The sequence below is a fragment of the Enhydra lutris genome, unplaced genomic scaffold, assembly GCF_002288905.1.
Source record: "Enhydra lutris kenyoni isolate GAN:26980312 unplaced genomic scaffold, ASM228890v2 scaffoldscaffold6, whole genome shotgun sequence".
Taxonomy (NCBI): domain Eukaryota; kingdom Metazoa; phylum Chordata; class Mammalia; order Carnivora; family Mustelidae; genus Enhydra; species Enhydra lutris.
The window spans coordinates 15,732,178-15,743,631 of NW_019154090.1; positions in this window are offsets into that span (position 1 = coordinate 15,732,178).

Sequence of the window (11,454 nt, forward strand, 5' to 3'; positions counted from 1 at the left end):
CCCAGGAGCTGAGAAAGGGAAGTGATTGTTCTGGAGGAGAAGAGAGGCTGCACTTGATGTCAGGAGACCCGGGTTTAGGAGCTAGTTCTATCACTATACGTATGACTTTGTTCAAATCACGTCTCTCTCGGGGCCTCCATTTCCCTAACGTAAAATGGGGAGATTTTGGCCCATTTGTCTGTTGTACAAGACCCCCAGGGAGGGAGGAAGAGAGACCTTCCCCCAACCCCACCCCACAGTCTGCACCTAGAAATGTGACAAAGGCCCGAAGGAGACTTCAGCTACTGGCACGTTCCTCCCATGCCCCACCCCCCACCCCGGGGACATCAGACCCCAGCTCCAGTAGCCCAGACAGAGCTAGCTGGGCAGGAGAGCTGACTGAGGGATAGACACATAGGAGAAGGAGGGACAGCCTTGGGAAGGGCCTCTGAGGGCTGACCCTGGGTCCTGCCACCTGTCTGGCACCTGGGTTAGGCCACACACACACTACTGCTTTCACAAGCCGGCCGTCTGTGACCTACATGCACGGCGTCTCATCAGCTCTACGCGGCACACTCCCCCGTTACCAATGGTGGGATGTGACTATTAGCATGTCAGAGTTCACTGGTAACAAAAATAACAATTTTTCAATCTCCAGATGACATCTTCGATCGAATGAAGTAAGGTCTATGGTCCACTGGGGTGAGCCGTGGCATGCCACATCCCTGACCCGTGACACAGGAGAACCACCAGGTGGACAGTCCGCCTGTGACTGTGACAAGCTACCAAGGACACAGAGCGTGACATACACTTTACCAAACACACAACACCCATGATCCGCTGCTTATGAGTCACAGTCTAGAACCTGTGTTATATCCCGTCCACATCGCGCACATCACAACCTACTCCACGTGTAAATTTATCCATTCTTGAACTGCCCACATGTGAACTTGCATAATTGACCGCTCTATTTCACCCTGAACTGATCCCAAACAGTATCTTCTAGATACACGTACCTTATATAAACGACATGCCACTGTAAGATCTACTGGCTCTGTGATCTCAAGCAGGTTATTCTTTTGAAGCCTTGATTTCTCTAGTAAATGGGACTAACTTGTAGTTTGTGGTAAAGATTAAATAATATCATAAGCGTTCTTAGACCTCCTTCCCTCTCCCCCACCCCCGCAACCACCACTTCAAGGGTAAACTACAGGCCTTGAAATCAGAGCTAGGCCCAAATCCAGGCACTGCCAACTTCCCAAAACTATGACATCATGTCCACCCCTCCCAGCCTTAGTTTTGGCATCAGATAAATGGGTTGGTACCTCCTTCGCAGGGATGGTGTGGGCATTAAATGACCAAGTGTAGGCCTCTGGTGCAACAGGGACAATTATCACTGGTGGTTGATTCCTTGACCCACTAGCCAACCCTCACGATCGGTGGCAATCAGGACCCCTGCTCAGAAGAGCTCCTGGGGATGGCCTGCCCGGCCTCGAACATGCCTGAGGCTTCCACGCCATCAGCTCAGCCCCTGCTCTCACTCTCTGGCCCCACCCCGTGGCCTGTCTGAGCCCACTCGACATGCGGGGGCTCCCAGCAGACAACAGAGGACCTCAGAGCTCACCGAGAGGTCCAACTCCTTCATCTTGTAGATGGAGAGATGGAGACCTCTAGAAGGGCAGAACGACTTGCCTGGGGCAGCTGGGGGTGGGGTGGGTAGGGGTTGCCTCAGAGCCAGCTGTGGGCAGGACGCCCCAGCCTCCAGTTTGGACAGTGGGTAAGAGAGCCGCCACTCTGGATCAGTTCCTTTTCCTTTCAAACCACAGTAATGGCTAATGTTTCTGGAGAGATTCTGTGCTAAGTCCGGTGGTTAGATCCTCCCACCACTGCTCTCATTTTATCCACTCTGCTTTGCAGATGACAAAACTAAGGCTCAGAGACAAGGAGTGACTTGCCTAAGCCCACACAGGAGGGGCTGTCACTGGAGCCCAAGTCTGACCAGAAAGCTCACAGGCTTCACCCCCTATATACTGCCTCCCTCCGGGAATCCCAGAAAGGACACCAGAACTCTGGACTGGGGGAGCTGGAGATTCCTTCACATCACTTCCTTGGAGCTCTGGGATCTGAGGGGCCAAGGAGCCCTCTGAGCTCATATGAAAGCTCAGAGGCACCCTCCCGACAGCGGCCACCGCAGGCTGCCTGGCATCTTGGCTTCCCCTGGGCGCTTACCACCCCACTATCTCATCTTTCCTCGCCCTACCACCCCCTCCCCCCCCGCTGGGGAGTGGTGCAGGGAACCCAGACTTATCAAGACAAAGAACAAAAGTCGTGGGGGAAAGAAGCCAAGAGCCATCTCCACTCTGGGGTAGGGCCCTCCAGTTTCGCCCCTTTGAAATTTCAAATTCCAGTTTGTGGACAAAGTCCTAAACTTTCTCACAATATAGGTCCCCAACCACTGACCAAACTCCAGTCCAGGCAGCCAGCAGGCCCAGGGCTGGCCTGGCCCTGCCGCTTCCCTTGGTAGCACTCGAGTGCAGGGGAGGGGTCCTGGGCCAGCTGGGGTCTGCCAGGCCACTTCTGCAGACAGGGACCACCCCACCCGACAGGGACCCCTGCCTCCCATCTGAGAGGACAGCTCTCTTCCTGGAGCTGGGATCTGTCGCTTGCTGGTACCAACAGCAGATAATCAGGTAGGCCCCCTCCCTTTTTTGGGCACCTTCCCTCCCCCTTGAATTCCTAAAACACTGCCCATACCACCCTCCTCACCTGGATAAGGCCACATTGGTTTAATTCAGTCATGACCTCACAGAACTTTAAGACTGGAAAGGGGGTCTCAACCAGCCCACCCATTTGGTGGATGGAGACACTGAGGCCCCTAGGGCAGCGGCAGCGAGCTGCAGGTTGAACCATAGACCTCAGGCCCCTTCCTGAGCCCCACAGGGCAGAAGGGTCCTGCTCAAGGCCACACAGCAGTGGAGGGAGCTGGGTGGGGGGGGGGGGGGCTCGATCTTCAAAAGAAGACCCCAAGCTCTGTGAGGAGCCCTGCCCCTCATCCCAGCCCTCAAGGGCCCTGGCAGTGCCTCCTGGGGACCCTGCATGGTAAAGCGTTTGTTCCCTCAGTCGCTGATGGCCACGGGGTTGCCAGAGGAGTACTTCCGAGAGGAAGATGAGGGAGCTCAGGGCTGAAGGCCAGTGGATTTGGAAGGAAACATTCATGTGGTTAACTGATAACCGAGCCCCATCCTTGGGCCCCCAGAAGCCTCCTTCCTCCCTCTCCTCAGTCTGATTAAGACGAACTTACTCGCCTGCTAATCATTGCTGAGCCTGTTGATTTTGCCTTAAAAAATTAACTGGGCATGAGTTTGCGGTTTGCCTCACCCCTAACCCTGAAAAGGCCTGGGTGGGCAGGAGGCCGCCCGGGTTATGCAAGAGCTGCTGGCCTCCCCACGCACATTCAGGGCCTTCTCTCCCGCTCTCCACGGGGTAGGTTTTGCTCAAGAGTCAACAGTCTGCTTGTTGCCCCTGCTCTGGGTCCTGAGCAAATTTGCTCTGTTACCAAAGAGAGATAAAGGCAGCTGGGGGGAGAGCTCTACAAACAGGGGTGCACAGCGGCAGCTTTGAGCACGGGATTCTAGAATCCTGCAGTGTCAGAGCCTGGAGAGTGCTGAGGAGGATGTGGGCCTCGGGGTCTTTCAAACGGGATCTGAGGCTCCTGAGAGCCTGGCAGGGGAGGCACAGGCCCCGCTTCACCCAGTGCCTCTCAGGCTCTTAGATGCCCTCCCCTTAATATTCCCTTTGAAACGTAGAGCCAGAGCCCGCCAATGGTGGGAACTGGAAAGATGCTGGGCCAGCCTCATCCCCTCATTTCCTTACGCAGACTGTGGGGTTGCGGGCGTCCTTGTCCGGGGACAGAAGGCTACCCTAGGTATTCTGAGTCTCCAGCCAGCCCGAGAAGACAGGGCTCTCTCTGGACTCGGTGATGTGTTCTGGACATTAGTACACAAGATATACTGAAAACGTCTTGCTCTGCCATTCAGCCCTGCTCCCTGAGGCTGGCTGGAGGCGGACAGGTGCCTGGAGCCACCTAGAGTCTGGGGAGTTCACCTGGCCCTGGGCCCTGCGGACCCTCCGTGGAACAGCCCTGAGCTGTAACCAAGAGGCTCCAAGCCGGAACCCGCCTCAGCCACGTCCTCCCTCTGGAGGCGTCAGGCCCCAGAGAAAGCTGCAGGGCCCTTCCCTGACTCTGCTTCCTCACCTGCGGGTGGGAATAACCACACCTACCTCCCGGGCTTGTGAGGAGGAGGAAGCGGAGCGTGGACAGCCACGGCTGACGGTAACGCAGCTGTCCGGGGGGCTTTACATGGGTTAACTCATTAAGCCTTACAACGAGTCGATGAAGTAGCCAATCATTTTATCGCCATTTTGAAGGCTTGAGGCACAGAGGGTCTGGGCCATGGGCCCTGAGCTCATACAGCATCTGAGGAACAAGAGCTGGGCTTCCAACCTGAGCAGCCCAGCTCCAGAGTCTGTGCTCTTAACCCCGGGGCCACCCTGCCCTTCCAGGGCTGACACTCAGTGCCCCCAAGGCAAGCTGGCTTCCACCGAGGCACGTGTGGGCTGTGTGCATGGACTGGGAGGCCTGGAGGAGGCACAAGGCAGGCAGGTCTGTCTCTGGGCTGGGGTGGTCAGGGACGGATTGCTGGAGGAGGTGACATCCTGGGCCGCAGGAACATCCAGAAGCAGAGAACACGGTGGGTGATGATGGAGGGAGATGGAAGGCACGCTGGCCTGAGAGCAGGGCATTGTGGGAGATGCTGACCACAGGGCTCAGGGGGTAGGGTAGAGCGTATGGTCTGGAGAGTGATCAGGAGGGAAGCCAGGAGGACTTGGGTCTTTGGGGGCAGGGCCTGCCTGAGGGCTGCCTCCTGCCAGGTGGCTTGTGACTCTGGGCTGAGGCTGTTGTTTTCCCTCCTGTGTGTATCCCTCCTCCCTCTGGGTTATGTTCCTGACTTTATCTGCAGAAGTGACCTTCGGAGTGAGATGGGGCCTGCTCAGCCCCTGTGGGGCCTGGAGGATGATAGCAAGCTCCTGCCCGGCCCAGGCCCTAGTCATGGTGTAAGGGATGAACCCCTAATCTGGGAGCAACCCTGGGTCCCCCTGTACCCAGGTACTGAAGGGCCCCAGGGATCTGCCTGAGGGTCACTGAGATGTAGTGTTTGGGAGTCCTGAGACTCAGGCCAGGGTTGCCGCATGTAGTTGCACAGGTTGCTCACTGCACAAAGGTTCTCTGTTCCACTTACCAAACCAAATGCCATAGAGATTTATCTGCCCAGAGGAGAGTGCCTCGTTTATTTTCACAAAAGCTCCATAAAAGTCCTGCCTCAGCTCTGCTTCCAGCCACTGTGTGACCTTAGGCAAGGTCATATCCTTCCCTGGCCTTGGTTTCCTGTTTGAAAAGTTGTCTAGCATAAAGCCCAGCTTCGACCCTGATGGTGAATTAGAATCACCTGGGACCTTTAAAAAATGCTGATGCCCAGGCCCCACCCCAGACCAGTGATGAAATCTGGAGATTGGGGCAGGTGGGTACTAGGCATCAGTAGTTTTTCAAGTCCCTAGGTGATTCTGATGTGCAGCCAAGACTGAGACCCACGGTGGGAGCTAGAAAGGCCTAGATATGCATCCACGTTTTGTAACTCACGAGCTGCAACTTCAGTGAGGCTCAGTTTCCTCATCTGTAAAATGGGAATGATGATAGCTTCCTGTTAAGTCAGAATGCCCTCTCAGCGCGATGATATTCAGACAGTGCCTGGCACTGTGGCCAGCATGTAGGGAGCTCCCGATTCTTGGTACCAATGACCGGTATTTTGCTATTGGCAAAATGAGACTGGCTTGAGACAAAGGGCCTTTCCAGGTCAAAAACTCAGACACTCGGAGGCATGCTTTCTCTGTTCCTTACGTCAAGTCCTCACACTCTGGTCTCTGTCTTGTCTGCACACCTTTCATATTACTGAGGCCTTTTGATTATTATTATTACTTGATATTTTACCTCATTTATTTAAATTTTTAAGTTATTTTTTGGAATCAGTATTACATTCACATGGTCCAAAAATCAAAACAATAAAGAAGGTGCACTTTGGGCACCTGGGTGGCTCAGTGGGTTAAGCCTCTGCCTTCAGCTCAGGTCATGGTCTCAGGGTCCTAGGATCGAGTCCCGCATCGGGCTCTCTGCTCAGCAGGGAGCCTGCTTCCCCCTCTCTCTCTCTGCCTGCCTCGATGCCTACTTGTGATCTCTCTCTCTCTGTCATATAAATAAAAATAAAGTCTTAAAAAAAAAAAAGGTGCACCTTGAGAAGTCTTGGTCCCCTCCCCAGCCACCCACCAGGCCACTCCCCCTCCTCACCACAGGCCACTTCTCCTCTTATCTCCCTAGCCTCTTCCAGGCTTGTTTCCTGCAAACCCAGCAGCATCCAAGGCCCCGGATTAGCACCCCCCCGCCCCCCCGCACTGTTCCCCACTTTCCTTTGGTCTTTACTAGCAGACTACGCTCTCTTCCATTCCAGCTGAGAGCAAGCTCTGAGGAAGGAAGGGTTATTGCCCTCCTCCACAGGTGAGGAAACTGAGGCTCAGACTGCTGAGTGTTTGAGCTACCCCGACCTGGCTCCAGAGCCGTGTTTGTCCCCTGCCCCAATGTGGCCTTCCAGGAAACCTGGCCCAGTGAGTTTTGAAGCCAGACCTAAATTTCCAGGCTGGCCTGGCAGGAGGTGACACGGGGGTGGGCTGTCAGGACCCCCACTGTGTCTGGACCCCCCCCCCCACAAAGACACAGAGAGGTTGAAGCAGGGAACAAAAAATGTCCACAGTCTTCCAGATGGTGACCCAGCCAGGGGATGTCCCTGGATGGGACAGTTAGGGCCTGGTGGCCATGTCCTCTGGTGGTGTGAAGACTATCAGGAACTTTCTGCCCGCATCAGGCTGTGTGGCAGGCAGGGAAGGTCAGGATGGGGAGAGAAGGAGGCATGGTCCATGGGACAGGCCCAGAAGACAGAGACCAAGGGGATCCCCTTCCTGGAGGTCAGGGAGGAACACTTGGAATTCAAGGCATGGGGGGCAATGCCATCTTAACCAGTGTTTTCTGCCCAGGTGACCTCAGGGCTGCCTTGAAATTGTCCACCTGCTTCAGGTCACTAACTGACTGACTCTGGCCACTTTCCTTCCCTGCATCAGTTTCCCGAACTGTCAAAGGAAGATGAGGTAGTTGGTCTTTAGCTAAAAGACTCTGTAAGGCTCCCCTCGCCTTGTGGAAGGAATCTGGACCTGCCTTGATCAGGACGGCATCTGCCTATCAAGAAGCCTTTCTGGCTTGGGGGCTCAGGGTACGAGGCCTCTGTACTGCTCCCAAATCCGGACTCCTCCCCGGGTCCTGTGTCTTGCTTCCACCACCCCGTGCTCCTGTCCAGGTAGCTGTGGAGTCAGAACCATACCTGGGGGGTGCCGGGGGAAGCCCTGGCCCCAGTCTGACATCCTCCTCCTGGTGCTATGGGGTCCCGCACAGTGAGCAACCTCTTCATCCTTGAGGGGGCTCCTGCCGCCACCCTGGCACCCAATACCCTCGGAGGGCTGCCAGGCAGCGTTAATCTCTTAATACTGGTCACAATGAGATTTCAGGGATGGTAGGAGGCGGTATCCATGGAAACGGTGGACCCGCCCAGGACCCATGCAAGGAATTAGCCGTAGGGCTCAGCAAGGGGGTCCTGGAGACCCAACCCAAACAGGAGCAGGAAGTAGAGCAGCCTTGACTCCTGGGTCTTGCCGAGGCCCTCCCGAGGTCTCATACCCCTCGCACTGCCTCCATCAGGAAGAGGACTTTGGCTGCCTGAGGGGTGAGGTTCCTGTGAAACTGAGGGAGCCATATTCACTGGGACAGCCCTGTCACCTTTCTGAGGCTTAGTTTCTTCATCCTCTAATTTGGGTTCCAGTTCTTAACTCAGGGGCTTTTCCAGAACAGTGCAGGCTTCAGAGTCTGACAGACATGAGTTTGAAGCTCAGCTTTTCCCACTCAGACTGTAAACCCAGACCAGGCATTTCATTTCCCTAAGCCTCAGTCTCCTCATCTGTGTAATGGGCACAGTGATACCAACCAACCACAGTAGCATTGCTACTGTGCCTGACTGGTAGGTTCGGACGAGCCTCCTCCTCAGCTGATTTCTGACTGCCCCACTTCATTGCACATCTGCCCCCCACTCTGCCACTCGAAGCTTTCAGAATCCCACAGCTTCCCCTTGGCTCTAGCCTTTGCACATGCCAAGGCTTCTGCCCAGACTGTCACACCTTTCTTTTCTCTCCTTCCCCCCTCCAAGTCCCATCTTTGTCGTCTTCCTCCAGCAGCCCCGCTGGCTTCTCCTCTGTGCTCATACAGCTCCCACCACTTTGCATAACCACAGTGTAATCAGATGGTGGTTCCTGCCTCCTCCACTGGACCGTGTCCCATTTACCATTCGATTCCCAGGCCCCAGCTGATACTTCACATAATGGGTCAGATGGAGGAGTGAATGAAGGAAGGAATTTATCCCCCCAGTCATTTAACATGTGTTCACCACTTCCCATGTGCACTGTTGCAGGTGTGGAGACACAGATGGGAAGCCAACAGGCAAGGGCCACTCCCCTCAGGATGGCAGTTTTAGCAAATAAAAATACAGGATGACCAGGGACATCTGAATTTAAGATAAACAATGATTTTTTTTTAGTATAAATATGTACCAAATTACACATGAAACATACTTAAAAAAATAAGTTGTCTATTATCTCAAATTCAAATGTCACTGGACATTCTGGCCCTCCCCAACTCCTCCCTCACGGAGCTTACATTTTGGTGCAGAGGTGTGGTGGAGAGACAGGAAGCAAGGAAACAGACTTTTAAAACGAGAATTTCAAAGAGTGATGAAATGCAGCAGCAAGACATTGAAACGGCAGGTATGACAGGGGCGTCTTTAGACAGGGTGATCTCCAGCCAGTGGCCCTGACCGGCATGGCCAGTCCTAGGCTCCAATGAGATGCACCTTTGGAAAAGTCCTTAAAGGATTTGAAAAGGGCGCGACAGAGGCTGTGGAGCTCGAGAGGAGGGCTCCGAGGCGGGGAGAGGGCACAGTGCAGGGAGGAGGCGCTGCTGCGTCTCCTTTGACAGACTCCACAATTTTGCATTTTGGATCTGGGCCTTCACAAACCTTCCCGAACTCGCAGCCCCACCCGTCGGTCAGCCAAAGTCCTCTGTGGGGCCGGGAGCCAGGGGAAGGGGCCAAAGGGGCTGTGCAGAGAAGCGTGGCCACCCGGACTGGAGCTGGGAGTTCTAACACCGTCCCCCGCACCCCCACCCCTGTCCCGCGGTTGCCTGAGGGCACAGGGCAGAACTAGTACCTGGGCAGGACCGGAGGGCGGAGGGCGTCAGGGAAGCAGCTGCCCAGACTCACCGCAGCGCCTCGAAGTGTGCATCCCGGGCTCCACCTAGTGGCCGATGCTGGACGGGCGTTTAGAAACTTTTCAGTAACCTCACGGGTTTTAACCAATCACAGGAAGTAGCATTACAATCCCACCAATCAAAGGCCAAGACGGACTACATCGCTCCAAACCTAGCCAGGTCGGCACGGAACATCCCTCCAATCACACAGCAGCATTTGGCCACTGCACCAATCGGAAAGCAAGATTTTTGAACCTGTTCCCCAAGGCTGGTATGGCGTCGCCCTTACATCATCTGTGAAATGTATATTCCCAACACCTGGTCCCAAAGTGCCGGCGTCTTTAAGTAGGGTCCCAAGCTTTGTGCTGGCTTCGTTGGAAGTCTACATTTGCATTCAGGGGCATCTATGTATTTTAACACTGAATGGTAGTAAAAGCAATAAATATCCCCCATTATAAAAATTCATGTACGGGTCTGGGAGAGTGGGGAAAGTATGACCTTTGTTTGGAGTAGACACAACTGAACTAGAGTTCAGGTACGAGGCTTGTGAAGGAAAATACACTCACCCTTTCTCAGTCTTTGAAAGAACAGTATCAATCTTGCCAGTGTTAACTGTCCTAATTCATCACCCCACGCCTGTCTCACTTATTCAGGCCCAAACCAAGGGAGTCACTGCCTTTGTGTTCTTCCTCCCATCCTTCCCAAATCGTCAGAAAATGCAGTTCTTGCTCCCTCCACGTGTATCTCAGATCTTCACCATGTTTTCATCTCCACCACAGCCAACACTGTCCACATCAATATCATCTCTGGAGATCTGCAAACGTCTCTTCCCTTCTATTCTCCCAGGCGCTGGTTCCCCTACCACCTACTCTTCACCCAGGGGCCCGCGAAGACCCTTTACACGCAGACTGGTTCGGGTCCCTCCCTTACTGAATTTTTTATGGCTTCCTGTGCATTTATCATTAAACTCATAAAATTCAAAACTCCCCTGGGCTATGAGGTCTTGATGACCTTGTATCTATATCACTACATCTCCAACCCCATTTTAGTCCACTCACACCAACCCCAGTATCTGTAGCGACACTGGCCTTTTGTTTGCTTGTCTTTCTGCCTCAGGGTCTTTGCACATTCTTTTTTCTTTGCCTGGAAAATCGTTCCTTGGACACAGTCCTTGAGTTCCTCTCCTTTCCAACTCCCTCTCTTGGATAGCTTTTCCAAGTAGTGACAGAACCAAAGCCTATCTCAGCCAAAGTTCACATTGTTTCATCTACCTTCAGGGAAGCAACAAAGCACAACCGCACAGTTCAACCCACACTGCTTATGAAGTAACAGCATTCCCACCCAAAAGGAAGCCTAAAGGAGCAGTATTTCCTTAAGAGAAAGGTATTGTCAGACCCTCTTCTCCTTGGTGGACCAGAGTCCCTTCTCTGAGAACAGGTGTGAAGGCCCCTGAGTGAGGCAAGTCACAGTGGTCTGAGACAGATCCAACCCAGTGACTCAGTTTACCATTCTAGACCTGTCTTTCAGACTCCTTTCTGCATAGTCATCTATGGGCTGTTCTCAACTGCTCTACTTCACTCATTTCAGGCACATGACCACTTTCTTGCTTCCTTTGAAGTTAGAGGTGACCATGTGACATGTTCTGGCCAATGAAACGAGAGCGGAAAGAAAGACCCCCCCGGGTCACACCTGGACAGGAGGAGCTTGAAGAGCCTGCGCTGGGTACCTCTGGAAGTAAGTGTGGATGAGGTGCGCCCCCTGCTGGCCCCTGACGGGCAGGTACTGTGAGTGAGCGGTTCGCTCAGCCGCCTTAAGCCGCTGAGAAGGGGCCTTCAGTCACTGCTGCACAGCCTCACCTAACTTGACTGCATATGATCTTTCCAAAGATCCCTGATTTTCCTACCACCATTATGATTTTTGTCATATCTGAAAACCACCTATACTCTTGCTTAATATTTTTCCTAAATCAACTCACTTATTTTCATTTAGATTTATCTTAGGAAGTGTTATTACTACCAAATGAA